Raw genomic sequence first — 12719 nt, forward strand, 5'->3', positions numbered from 1 at the left:
CAATGTGTCTAAAACTCTGTAAATGTGACTATCGCACTACTGTTTTATACCCTTCCCCCACAGTCTCTTAGTTGCATTTCCATAGCAACCCCCTTTTGAACACTCTCTTGAAACAGTAGGTCCAATGGTAACAGCACATTCTAGAAGCAGCATACTAGCTTCACAAGCAACTTTAGTGATGCAGTTGACTGCTTGTAATTAAAAGCATATCCAAGATTGCATTACATTTTTATATTTACATCAGAGCCAATCACAGATCTATTTACTTTTCCTTAAAAATCATTACCCGATTTTAGCTTTGTGAATACTTACACCATTTAATCAAATATGTCCTTTTTTAAAACAGGTCCTGTCCTGCCTCTGGGCAGCCTTTCATTTTCAATACTGTCTCATTCTGCTTCAGCTTTCTCCTGTGTGCTACTCCTCCTTGCCTTCAAAATGGTTAGAGTGTGGATTGTGTGTCATAGCTTTGTGTTTAGGTCCAGAGAGTGTGCTAGAAAGAGTGGCATTGAGAGGGACTTGGGTTTGCCTAATGTGGACATTATATGGGCTATCCAGAGAGGGTTTAAGTTGCACCAATTGCTGCCTTTGGTTGAAAGCATTATACATTGCCAACATATTTACCTCATGATTGTGAACTGTGGTGGCAATGACCTAGGCACACTTATTGCGGTATGACTAGAAATTCTAATGAAGGATACCTTTACTCAATTAATGGTACTTTTCCCTCACACTGCCTTGGTGTTCTCCAACACATGCCAAAGGCAGAAATGGAAGTGGTCAAACAAATTCTGTCTACAGAGAGGCAAAGCCGGGAAACATACCAATAAAACTGTTTCTGCATTCCTCAGAGACCACAACATGGGCTCCATCTACAACAACAATTTACCCTTGGACATGGATGGTATACATAGAAGTGACGGAGTTCATTTCATAGATAAAGGCAACAGGATTTTTCTTAACATCTTAAAAGACTGCATCCTGTTTTATGAGTAGGTATCCTCTATGCACAATAAACACAATTGCTCTTCTAAGAGCCACCTGTATTTCAAAAACACTGGTTCATTTTATTTTTAAATCCCAAATGTATTTGACTTTGTGAATCTGTCACAAATCTGCAAAGCAAAAGTACACATTTAATGTGCAGAAACACATAAGGATTCACAACTGTGTAACTGATTGTATGTATCTTACTGGATGTGTCAGTGTGTTAGTTGCTCTGTCAGTGGCTGCATGAGTGTCTGAGTCAATCTGAGAGTGAGTGCATGAGTGTCTAAGTGGGGCTGTGTGTGGATGTAAGAAATTATCAGTTGTTCAGTAAGTGGGGATGAGAGTGTCTAAGTGAGTCTGTGAGTGAGTGTGAGACTATGCAAAAGTGGGTGCATCAGCATTTGTGTAGCTCTGTGAGTGCATAAGGGTCTGACTGGGTCTGTGAATGGGTGCGTGAGTACCTGACTCAATCTGTGAGTGGGAGCATGAGTCTTTGAGTGGGTCTGTGAGTGGGTGCTTGATTGTCTGGGTGGGTCTGTGGGTTGATGCATGAGTGTCTGAGTAGGTCTGTGAGTAGATGTAATAGTGTCTGACTTGGTATGGCAGTGGGTGTGTATGTCTAAGGTGCTCTGTAAGTAGGCATGTGATTGTCTGAATTGGTCTGTAAGTGGGTGGGTGAGTATCTGAGTAGGTCTGTAGTGGGTACATGTGTGTCTGAGTGGGTCTATAAGTGGGTAGATCAGTGTTTGAATGGGTCCATCAGTGAGTGTCTGTGTGGATGTGTAATTATCTAAATGGGTCTGTGAGTGGGTACATCAGTGTCTGTGGGGGTTTGTGAATGGGTGTGTCAGTGTAGATCTGTGAGTGGGTGTGTGAGTGTCTGGGTGGATCTGTGAGTGTGTGCATGAGTGTCTGAGTAGGTCTGTAAGTGGGTGCATCAGTGTCTGAGTACGTCTGTGAGTGGGTGTCTGAGTGGGTGCAGTGTCTGCATGGGTCTTTGAGTGGGTGCATTAGTAATAGTTGTGAGTCTTTGAGTGCATATGTCAGTGTGGATATGTCAGTGTCTGAATGGGTCAGTGAGTGGGTGCATAAGTGTATTTGTGGGTCTGTGAGTGAGTGTGTGTATGCGTCTGACTCAGTCTGTGAGTGTGTGTGTGGGTCTGTGAGTGGGTTTGTGAATGTCTGAGTTGATCTGTAAGTGGGTCCATGTGTTTCTGAGTAGGTCTATAAATGGGTGCATAGATGTCAGTGTGGGTCTATCAGTAGGTGCCTGACTGTCTGAGTGGGTCTGTGAGTGGGTGCATCAGTGTCTGAGTGGGTCTGTGAGTTAGTGTGTGAATGCCTGTATGGGTCTGTGAGAGGGTATATGAGTGTCTGAGTAGGTCTGTGAGTAGGTGCATGAGTTTCTGAGCAAGGTTGTGAGTGTAAATTTCTTAGCAGAATTCACAATTCTGCCACATCTGTACATGGGGGTCTAGGCTGAGCATCACAGGGGACTCAAGATTCAAGAACCCTCCCACATGAAAAAAAGGTTTAGGGTATTTTCTGGCTCTACAGGGGTCCTTGACAGACCCCTATATTGCACCAATGGGCTCAAGGTACCTCTACCCTGACCCCTTCTACAACATTTAACCTCAATATCTGCTGCTGGGAACCACTGGATTTGCAACTGTGTGAGTGGGTCTGTAAGTGGGTGTGTGAGTGTTTCAGTGGGTTTGTGAGTGGGTGCATGAGTATCTGATTGGGTCTGTGAGTGGGTGGGTAAATGTTTGAGTGGGTCTGTGAGTGGTTGCATGAGTGTCTTAGTGGGTCTGTAAGTCTTTGTATGAGTGTATCTATGAGTGAGTGCTTGAGTCTCTGAGTGGGTGTGTCAGTGAGTGGGTATGTGAATGTCTGAGTGGGTCTGTGTGTGGGTGCATCAGTGTCTGTGTGGGTCTCTGAGTGGGTGCATGAGTGTCTGACTCAGTCTTTGGGTTTGTGCATCCGTGTCTGAGTGGATCTGTGAGTGGGTACATGAGTATATTGGTGAATGAGTATCCAACTTGGTCTGTGAGTGGGTGTGTCAGTGTCTATGTGGGTCTGTGAGTAGGTGCATGAGTGGGTCTGTGAGTGGGTGCATGAGTGTCTGATTGGGTCTATGAGTGGATGTGTGAGTGTCTAAGTAGGTGCATCAGTGGCTCTGTGGGTCTGTGAGGGAGTGTGTGAGTGTCTGACTCAGTAAATGAGTGGGTGCATCAGTATCCCTATGCATCTGAGTGGGTGTGTGAGTGCCTGAATGGATCTGTGAGTGGATGCATCAGTGTCTAAGTGGGTCTGTAAGTGGGTGTGTGAGTGTCTGAGTGGGTCTGTGAGTGGGTGTGTGAGTGTCCGAATGGGCCTGTGAGTAGGTGCATGAGTATCTGAGATATCTTTGAGTGGGTACGTGAGTGGCTGAGTAGTTCTGTGACTAAGTGCGTGAGTCTGATTAGAACTGTGAGTGGGTGCCTGAGTCTGAGTAGATCTGTGAGGGGGTGCATACATCTCTTTGTCAGTTTATGCATGTATGTTTGAGTATGCCTGTGAGTGAAGTTATGAGTGTCTGAGTGGTCCGTGAGTGGGTGTGTAAGTGTCTGATGGATCTGTGAGCAACTGCATGAATCTATGTGTGGGTCTGTGAGTGGGTGGTTGAATGTCTGAATGGGTGTGTGAGTGGGTGCATGGCTGTCTGAGTAGGTCTGCGACTGGGAGTGTGTGTGTCTGAGTAGGAATGGGAGTGGGTGTATGAGTTTCTGAATGAGTCTGTGAGTGAGTGCATGAGTGGCTAAGTTGGTCTGCGATTGGGTGCATGAGTCACTAAATAAGTCTCTTAGTGGGTGCATGAGTGTCTGAGTGGGTTTGTGAGTGGCAGTGAGAGTGCCTGATTGGGACATTGAGTGGGTGCATTTGTCTCTGAGTGGGTCTGTCAATGGGTACATCAGTCTCTAAGTAGGTTTATGAATGGACGCATGAGTCTCTGAGTACATCTTTTGAGAGGGTTCATGAGTCTGCGTGGGTCTGTGAGTGGGTGCATGAGTCTCTGAATGGGTCTTGGAGTGGGTGTGTGAGTGTCTGATTGGGTCTGTGATTGAATGTCCGTGTGTCTGAGCAGCGAGCAGCATTACGAGACACTTGTGTTTTGCCTTTGAGAACTGTGCCATGTTTTAATGACGGCAGCGACCCACTTGGGTTGTATTTGCACTACCAGTCCCATTATGCTCTGTATCGCTATGAGATGCTTTACAGTAGAAATAAAAGAGAAGATTTACTGGCGGTGTCCCGTTGGTCATTATTGAAACACAGGCTCCCCATGAAGAATGGCAGACAAGCACGAAACGCGTTGGGAGCGGAAAATTAAGGGGCTGTGCACTTGGTGAAGCTGCTTGTACCTGTGAGCTTACGCCTATCTGCGAGTGCACGTCCAATGAGGGGTAACTCTTTCTTTCGTGTATATATATCAATATATATACCTACACACATATAACTTACTGACAATCTCCAATAGGTAGTTATATTCAGGGCCAAAGTTTTCATGGAAGAAGCATTTTTTGTTTTGCCAATAACTTTGTCACCGCTTTATGAATCTTCACAAATTTTATTTTTAAATGCCCCCTTCCTGGTTCAGCTGCTGTGCTGAACATTTGGGGTGATCCGTTGAGTGGGTGTTGAGAAAAAAGGGGGTCCCAAAACCCATTTTCCTTATGACATGTCTATGGGGATATTTCATTTTTTGAACACGACTACAGCCAGAACCGCTGAATGGAATTACACCAGATTTAGCAGAAAGCAGAATGTTTGTCCAGAAAGCAAGCTTTTTGTGATTTGGTGTGAATTTCCGAAACATTTAAGATAAACAATATAGACATATGGCAGCCCAACAGCCTACTGAGATCTTACTGATATTTGATTGACTGTCAACACCTTAACCAGGAGGTTTTGGCAGCCATCTTGGGACTTGTTTGAATCGAGTCCTACAAAAAATGTTAACAAAAAAAGAGAAAGAGGGGCAGGGAATAAAACACCCTGCCACCCATAGGCCACTTGGGGGGGTCCACTGGTATCGTCCAAAGCCAAAAAAACATGTCTTAAAGATTTAAGTTGGGATCTGCCCAAAATAAAACAAATAAAAACAAAGCGTGGTCTCCTGTGCTTTGTTTATTATTGGCCCAGGGTCAATAAGCAGCTATGGGGGGTGCATGGCCCCATTCAGAGGCTTACTACTGCCCCGTTTACCTCCACCTCCCCATGGCTTCATTACAAGTAAACGCGGGGGAGGCCAATATGGCCTCCAACCCCTGTTGTCCCAGGGACTACCAGCTCCCCAGGACTCATAGTTATGTAAATGGGGGACGCCTCTTCGGAAACCCCACAGCCCGGGGCTGCCACCTCCCCAGGGCTTTAATTACAGATAATGCAGGGGCCGGGTGTCCCTCCGCAGCCCCACTGACCACCACCTCCCTGGGGCTAAATATAACAGAATGGAGGTGAGCCACATGGCCCTTCTCCTGGAGCCAGTAATGGTCCTGGGGACTGCTACCTCCTAAGTCTGGCTCCAGCGATGTCCTGGGCTGCCCACCCCCGGGATATTGCCATGGCTAAGGAAGAGCGGTGCCATAGTGTACACTGCACCACCTTTAGTATGCAAGAGCAGAAAATGCTTTCGCTTACTAGAAGTGGAGCAGAATTGCTTTTGGACAGAAGGAGCTGCATGTTGGCAGATCCCTCTATCCAAAAGCAATACCTGCATGAAGAAAGGGGCCAGGAGGGACTTTGGTGGGCCTTCAGGCTCCCCCGGCGGTCCCCAGCTAGAAAACCTGGGTACCCTGGGTGGGGTACCCAATGTTGTGGCCAGGCTCTGGGGGATGGGGTCCCCTGGGCCAAAATCGGCACTGGAGGGGAGCCAAGCGCCCCCCCCTCCCTTGTTTTATAGATACTTATTTTCTTTAAAAGAAAATAAAGAGCAGGCCTGGAGGATAGGGTCCCCGTTGTGAAAATCAGCCCAGGAGGTTGGCTGTGCAGCCCCCGCTTTGTGAATTTTTCTTTTTAAAAGGGCAGGCCCCAGGGATGGGGACCACTCAGCCCGGCCCCATTCCTAAAATACCTGGCCCCAGGGGATGGGGTCCCTGGGGCCAAAATGGACCCAGGGAATGGAGGATACACAGCACCCCTTCCCTTGGAAAAGTAAACAACCTTTGTTTTAAAGCACGGCAAATGTTGCACCCCCTTTCTCCACCACTCTGCAAACATGCCTCCTGGCATGCTGCTGGTTAAGGGATAAAGTCCCCTTGGCAGCTGAGGGTCTTTAGGGGCCAACAAGACCTTCCATTATGGCCAGTAAATTCCACACAGTGGAATTGCTAAGAGGTGGTGGAAGGCTATGCCCCTTTCTCGTTGTTCTGCAAACGTGCCTCTCGGCTCACTGCTAGTTGGGAGATGACATCCACTTGCCTCATGATGGCCTCAGAACTTCTTCCCCCAAGCAGTAGTGCAACAGGGGGCATGTTTACAGTGTGGTGGAGAAAGGGTGTGTGGCCTCTGATGACCTTTCAGCAATCCAGCTGTGTGAGTCTTACTGGAGGCAACAGGAGGGCTAGTTGGCCCCCAAGGACCCTCAAGTTGGCCCCCAAGGAACCTCAAGAGCCAAGGGAACTTCACCCCAAAACTAGTAGTGTACCAGGAGGTGTGTTTGCAGAGTGATGGAGAAAGGGGGTGTGGCCACTCAAAACCCACTGTGTGGGACTTACTGGTCCCCAAGGAGTTTCAATAGCCAAGGGGACTTCATCCCCCTGCCAGTAGTGCACCAGGATGGGGAATTTGCATAGTGGTGGAGGAAGGGGGTGGAGCCACTAAAACCTCTCAGCAATCCTGCAGTGTGGGACTTACTGGAGTTAACAGGAGGGGTAGTTGCCCCCCAAGGATGTACTTGAGGGCTAAATACCACTGCTGTTACCTCCAGTTAGTCCCTCAAAGTAGGATTGCTGTGAGATGTTCAGAGGCCACCCCCCCTTTCTCCACCATTTTGCCTATGTGCCTTTAGGGTCACTACTGGTTGGGGGATGAAGACCACTTTACTCCTAAAGGACCATGGGGCAAAGAAGAACTCCTGGTTCCTCCTGTAAGTCCTACACACTAGGATTCCTAAAAGCTGGTTGGAGGCCCCCCTTTCTCAACGACTCTACAAACACGACTAATACTTAAAAAACATAGAAATCCACTGATAAAACCAAAGGTTACCAGAACGTTATAGTTAGGCTCAGGATTCACTCCTACAAAACCAGTGAAACTCATCAGTTAGATTTAGTTGAATTAACTATAACCCACGCCCCCACAATGTACTGCTTATGACTGCACATATTACATCACTCATGACATGGTCTGTGACATCACTCATGACATCACTGATGACATCTCAAATGACACCACTGATGACATCATCCACAGAGTCACTAGCACACCCACTCACACCCCTATAGAACCTCTCACACACCTGCTCCCACACAACTATTCACAAACCCATTCACAGACACAAACCAGTACTTATACTCCCACTCACTGATTCATAGTTGTACACACACATCAACTCATTCACCCATATAGCCACTCATATGCCCACTCACTCACTAATACAGCCACTGACATATCCACTCATATACCCATACAGCCACCTACACACAGAGTCAGTCATCCATGGAGCTACTCACACACCTAGTCATTCACCCATGCAGTCAATCACACGGCCACTTACTCACCCATACAGATACACACACACCCACTCACTTACTCATACAGATACTAACACATACTCACTCACCTATACAGTCACTGACTAAAGCACACATTTACCCATACAGCTACTCTCACATCCACTCACTGACCCATACGGTCAATCATCTACCCATTCACTCACCTATGTTGCCTTTCACATACCAGTTGCTCACTCATATACCCCTGATACATCCACTTACGCACCACCACAGTCATACCCATGCTCACCCATAAAGTCCCTCAAACACACTCACTTTCCCAAACATCCACTGACTCACCCACTTACTCATCCTTACAGGCAGTCAAATGCACCCTCACCCACCCACACAGACTCTCAGAAAAAAACAAGGTACTCAGAGAACCAATAACTCCCCCATACAACCACTCACATACACACTCACACACCCATATGGCCACTTAGACACCAACTAACAGACTGATCCAGACATTCACACAACCAGTCACTCACCCATACATTCACTGAGACACCTAATAACTCACTTATACAGTCAGGCACACACCCACGGAATCATCCATACAGGCACTCATACACCCCCTAATTCACCAATCCACCTTGGTATATATATATATATATTTAACTCTCATAAACTTTTTGAAAAGCTTCACACTCACTGGATGATGTCATCAGTGATGTCATTTGAGATGTCTTCAGTGACGTACTCAGTGATGTCACTGACCATGTCATGAGTGATGTCATATGAGAGGTCATAAGCAGTGCATTGTTGGGGCATACATTATAGCTAACTTAGCTAACTATAACAGATGAATTTCACTAGTTTTGTACAAGTGAAATCTGAGCCCAACTATAACTTCCCTGTAACCTTTGATTGTTAGTGAATATTAGGCCTGGGCTAAAATGTTGTTCCGTTCGCGGAAATTGCAATAATTTGACATTTTCGCGTTCCACGGAAAGCGCGAAAATGTCAAAATTTCTGCATTCCGCAGCTTGGCGATAATTTGTTTCTTGCTCGCGCTGTAAAATAATACATACTCGCGCGCACGCGATCGCCTTACCTGAATCCCTGCGTTCGCCGACAAGTTTTCTTGATCCGGTCGCGTTCTCCATGAGATGTTGTATTGTTTTTAGGTATTTGCGCTGTCTCGCGACAGTTCGCGCCCGCAGTGACATCATGTGTCGCGCGATCACGTCTTTCTTCTCGCGATCATGCACCGCGAGACAACTGAAAACAAGATGGCCGCGCCCGCGAGCAACCACATGGGTAAGTTGGCGAGCCGCAACCATGCAGAAAATCTCACGAACATGCGGGAAAAAAACTTCCGCATCTTCGCGATATTTCTGCGTGTTTGCGATAATTTTTAACATTTTCGCGATAATTTGCGAAAGTGGATTTCGCAAATTCCGCCCACCCCTAGTGAATATATATTTACATGGTTAATATATTTGTATTTATATTCATATTTTAAATAAAAAAAAGCCAATGCTTGACTACAATTTCCTGGCACTGAAAAGGACTAACAACTGTGTGCTTGGTCAGAATGCATTCTCTCATGGGGAAAGGAACCAATGACTCAGGCAGACCAACCAAAACTGCCATGTTGTAATATGTGGTGGGCAGAAGTAAAAGAAGAATGACATCTGAAAAGTATACATAACATTTAAGGGAAGTGGGAAGCTGTGAAAGAGAACCCTCAGCCTCCCAGATTCAGACAAGTAAATACATATAGGAGGGTTAACCTTTTCTGCCATCGTCTCTCTATTCTGAAAGATCAGTTGCCGGATACTGACATATCTTTAGACATTTGTAGAACCCTCACACAGGTAACTGAGTGGAATCCTAGCATAGCTTGGACTGACTGATACAGGCTAAAAACAAACTGAACATCTAGCTGAAAAAAAAGAGCATGCAGATATCCAGGACAGACTATCCGGAGAAAAAGGATGGAAATCAGAACCGCAAATCATTACTTGACACACCAGTGGGAGAAAACAAGGAACCTCCATGATTATGCATGACATCATGCAACATTGCCTTAGACCGGGTAAAGAAAATCATAAAACGATACTGTGTATCTTAAATACAGGACCCAGACAATGTGATTGACCACTGTTTTCACACAAAAGAGCAAGAAGCCTCAAAGACACCCTTGTTCCTACAAGACCTAAACAGAAAATAAGGACAAGTAATACTATTTACAAGCCCTTATCGCTACCACAGCGTCACTTTTTCAGACATTGTGGTGGCAATAGGGGCTTTGCTTTATTTACAAGGCAGCGTTAAGCCACTTAAAGTGGCTTAATGCTGCCGTGTGAATAAGTCACACTTTCACACTACACTTAGCGTGAAAAGGGATGGGCAAAGGGTGTTGTGGTGGGTGCTTTACCACAATACCCATTATTTTGTCGCTGCCCCCTATTTACCTAGGTGGCGTAAATATGGGGCAGTGCCAAAATGACGACTAGGGAAAACCTGGTTTTACTCTGGCGCAACGAGGAGAAATGTTTAATTTCTCCTCATTTTTGCTGTTTCTATGTGGGCTGCATTGTGCAACAACATAGGAACAGCAAAATGCCATTGTTTGTTAATGTGAAGGAAGGTGTCCCTTCCTGCACATAAACAATCAGTAAAAAAATGATGTTTTGCAACTGCTATGTGTGCTGCATTAAGTACCACACATTGAAGTTACAAAATGCCATTTAAAGATTGTTTATGTGCAGGAGGAACACCTTCCTGACATGGTGCAAGGGTGTCTGCGTTGGTGCTAGGTGGCTGAATTAGCACCAGAGCAGGAAGTAAAGTGGCAGAACGCAGCGTTAAGCCAAGGAAGCTAACGGCACGCTGTGCCACTTCATCGTAAATATGCCTCTTAGTGCCTTAGGCTTCTCAGGAGTAGTGGGACACTACCCACGTGGTCCGTACATGTTTTGCTATCTAACGGCAAAATACAATAACTAGATCTCGGTCTGTGTTTCCCCTGGCAAATGAAAAGACACACTAATTGCAGTGCAAAATAGGTAATATACATGGTTGTCTCTCTGTGTAACCTCAAATACATAGGGATGACAACCAGGAAGATTAGTACAACGATATGTGAACACAGAAGCAAACGCAACTCAACTAAAATGGCAGAACATTTCATCATTAAAAAACACTCTGTGAAAGACCTTGTATGGGTAATTTTAGAACAAGTCACAGAGGAAATCAGGCATATGGAGAAAATTCTCTTTGAAAAAGAGCAATAATGGATTTACAAACTGTCCACATACAAATAAAGGCTGAATGATAAATTCCCATAGTGGAACATATTATAATGATACTACTCCTGGAATTATGCCAGTCTGAGAGAAAGAGTCATGTACAATATACACTTTAACCCCCTACACTGCTTCTTAGCATCCCGGCAATTGTTTAAACATACACCCCTCTTTTATATATATAATTCAGCAAATGCAATGCCTGCACAAGCTGCAATGAAGGAACCATAACAAGACATCTGAGGCCCCAAATGTTTTTAAGGAGCTACATCTCCCACCATGCAATAAAACACATAGAACTTTATAGCCAAGGAGCTATTATAACTCCACAAAAAGTATGACTGGGTAGGAGCCACAAAACACGTGTTGTGACAAGCATCAGTATGGTAATGTCATCTGGGAAGTAAAATACATATTTGATGTTAAGCCCTCTGCACCCTTTACCTGAAAGGTGATGACAGGGAATTACAGGAGTAAGCGTGACACATAGATGTGGACAAATAACATGTTATGGGCCATAGACACTCTTTCTCTGCTGCCTCAAGTATGTGATCCCCAACACGTCGCAGTCGCTGGATGAATCAAAAGGCGAGACTACATTTCCCAGCCATTCACGAGTAACATGGCGTGCACTGCATCAACCCGTTTTCTATTTAAAAACTGCTTGGAACTAGAGCTGGTAACATCCAAGGTGGTGTGTTGGGAGCCAGGTAGGTGAGAAAGGAGGACTATGTCCCTAGAAAGAGTAAGTCTTGGGGCATTCTTTAGAACCGGAATGAACAGGAGAATAACCCTAGTAAAGTTGAATGGAATTTTCATTTCATGATTTCCATTTTTCATCAGTGTGTGACTACAGGGATCACCTGCCCCCACTGCTTTATGAAGCCTAAATAATATACGCTATATGTAGGTCACAGAACATACCTTAACGGGAGAACATGTGTGGCCACATGAATACTGATTGCCACATTGATTTGCCTTATTGTGTGAGCTTTTTAAATGTTTTTATATGTTGTCCAATATGCAGGGTGACAAGCTGTAAGCATGATAGGGTGATGAGCTCACGTGTTTTCATGCCTTGTTGAGCGCGCAATTCATGTTGTGTCAAACATGACATGCCACTAGTAAAGGGGGCAAGAGAAGACCCCTAAAGAAGTTATATAACTTTATTTTCTTTTCCCAATTTTCAGATCATACACAGGAAAAGGTCCATTATGGTCTGTATGTGTATGCATGCTTCATTTTGTTTGTGTTAGAAAACTGATAAAGGGTTGGTAATGGTGTAGAGTACAATGGCCCAGAGTAGAGTGGAGCAGAGTACAGTGGAGTGGCCCAGTGTAGATTACAGTGTCGCAGAGTGCAGTGTCACAGAGTAGAATGGCGCAAAGTGGAATAGAGTGGCATTGTATGCAGTGGCATAGAGAACATTGTCATAGAGTGTATGTCATAGAATGCAGTGGTGCAGAGTAGATTAGAGTGGATTAGAGTGTATCAGCATAGAGTGCAGTGGGGTAGAGGTGGAATGATGCAGAGTAGAGTTGTGTAGCGTGAAGTGGTGTAGAGTGAAGTGGCCAGCGACGGCCCGTGTAGGGCGTTTTACCGGGGCGGTGACGTGGGGCAGATGAGGGGCAGGTTGGGGGTTGCAAAATGCGGCATACGGCCGATTGCAAGTAAGTTACGAAAAAAATAAAGAAAACAAATGTTGTTACGCGCG

Source organism: Triturus cristatus, chromosome 7 (assembly GCF_964204655.1).
Source record: "Triturus cristatus chromosome 7, aTriCri1.1, whole genome shotgun sequence".
NCBI lineage: Eukaryota > Metazoa > Chordata > Amphibia > Caudata > Salamandridae > Triturus > Triturus cristatus.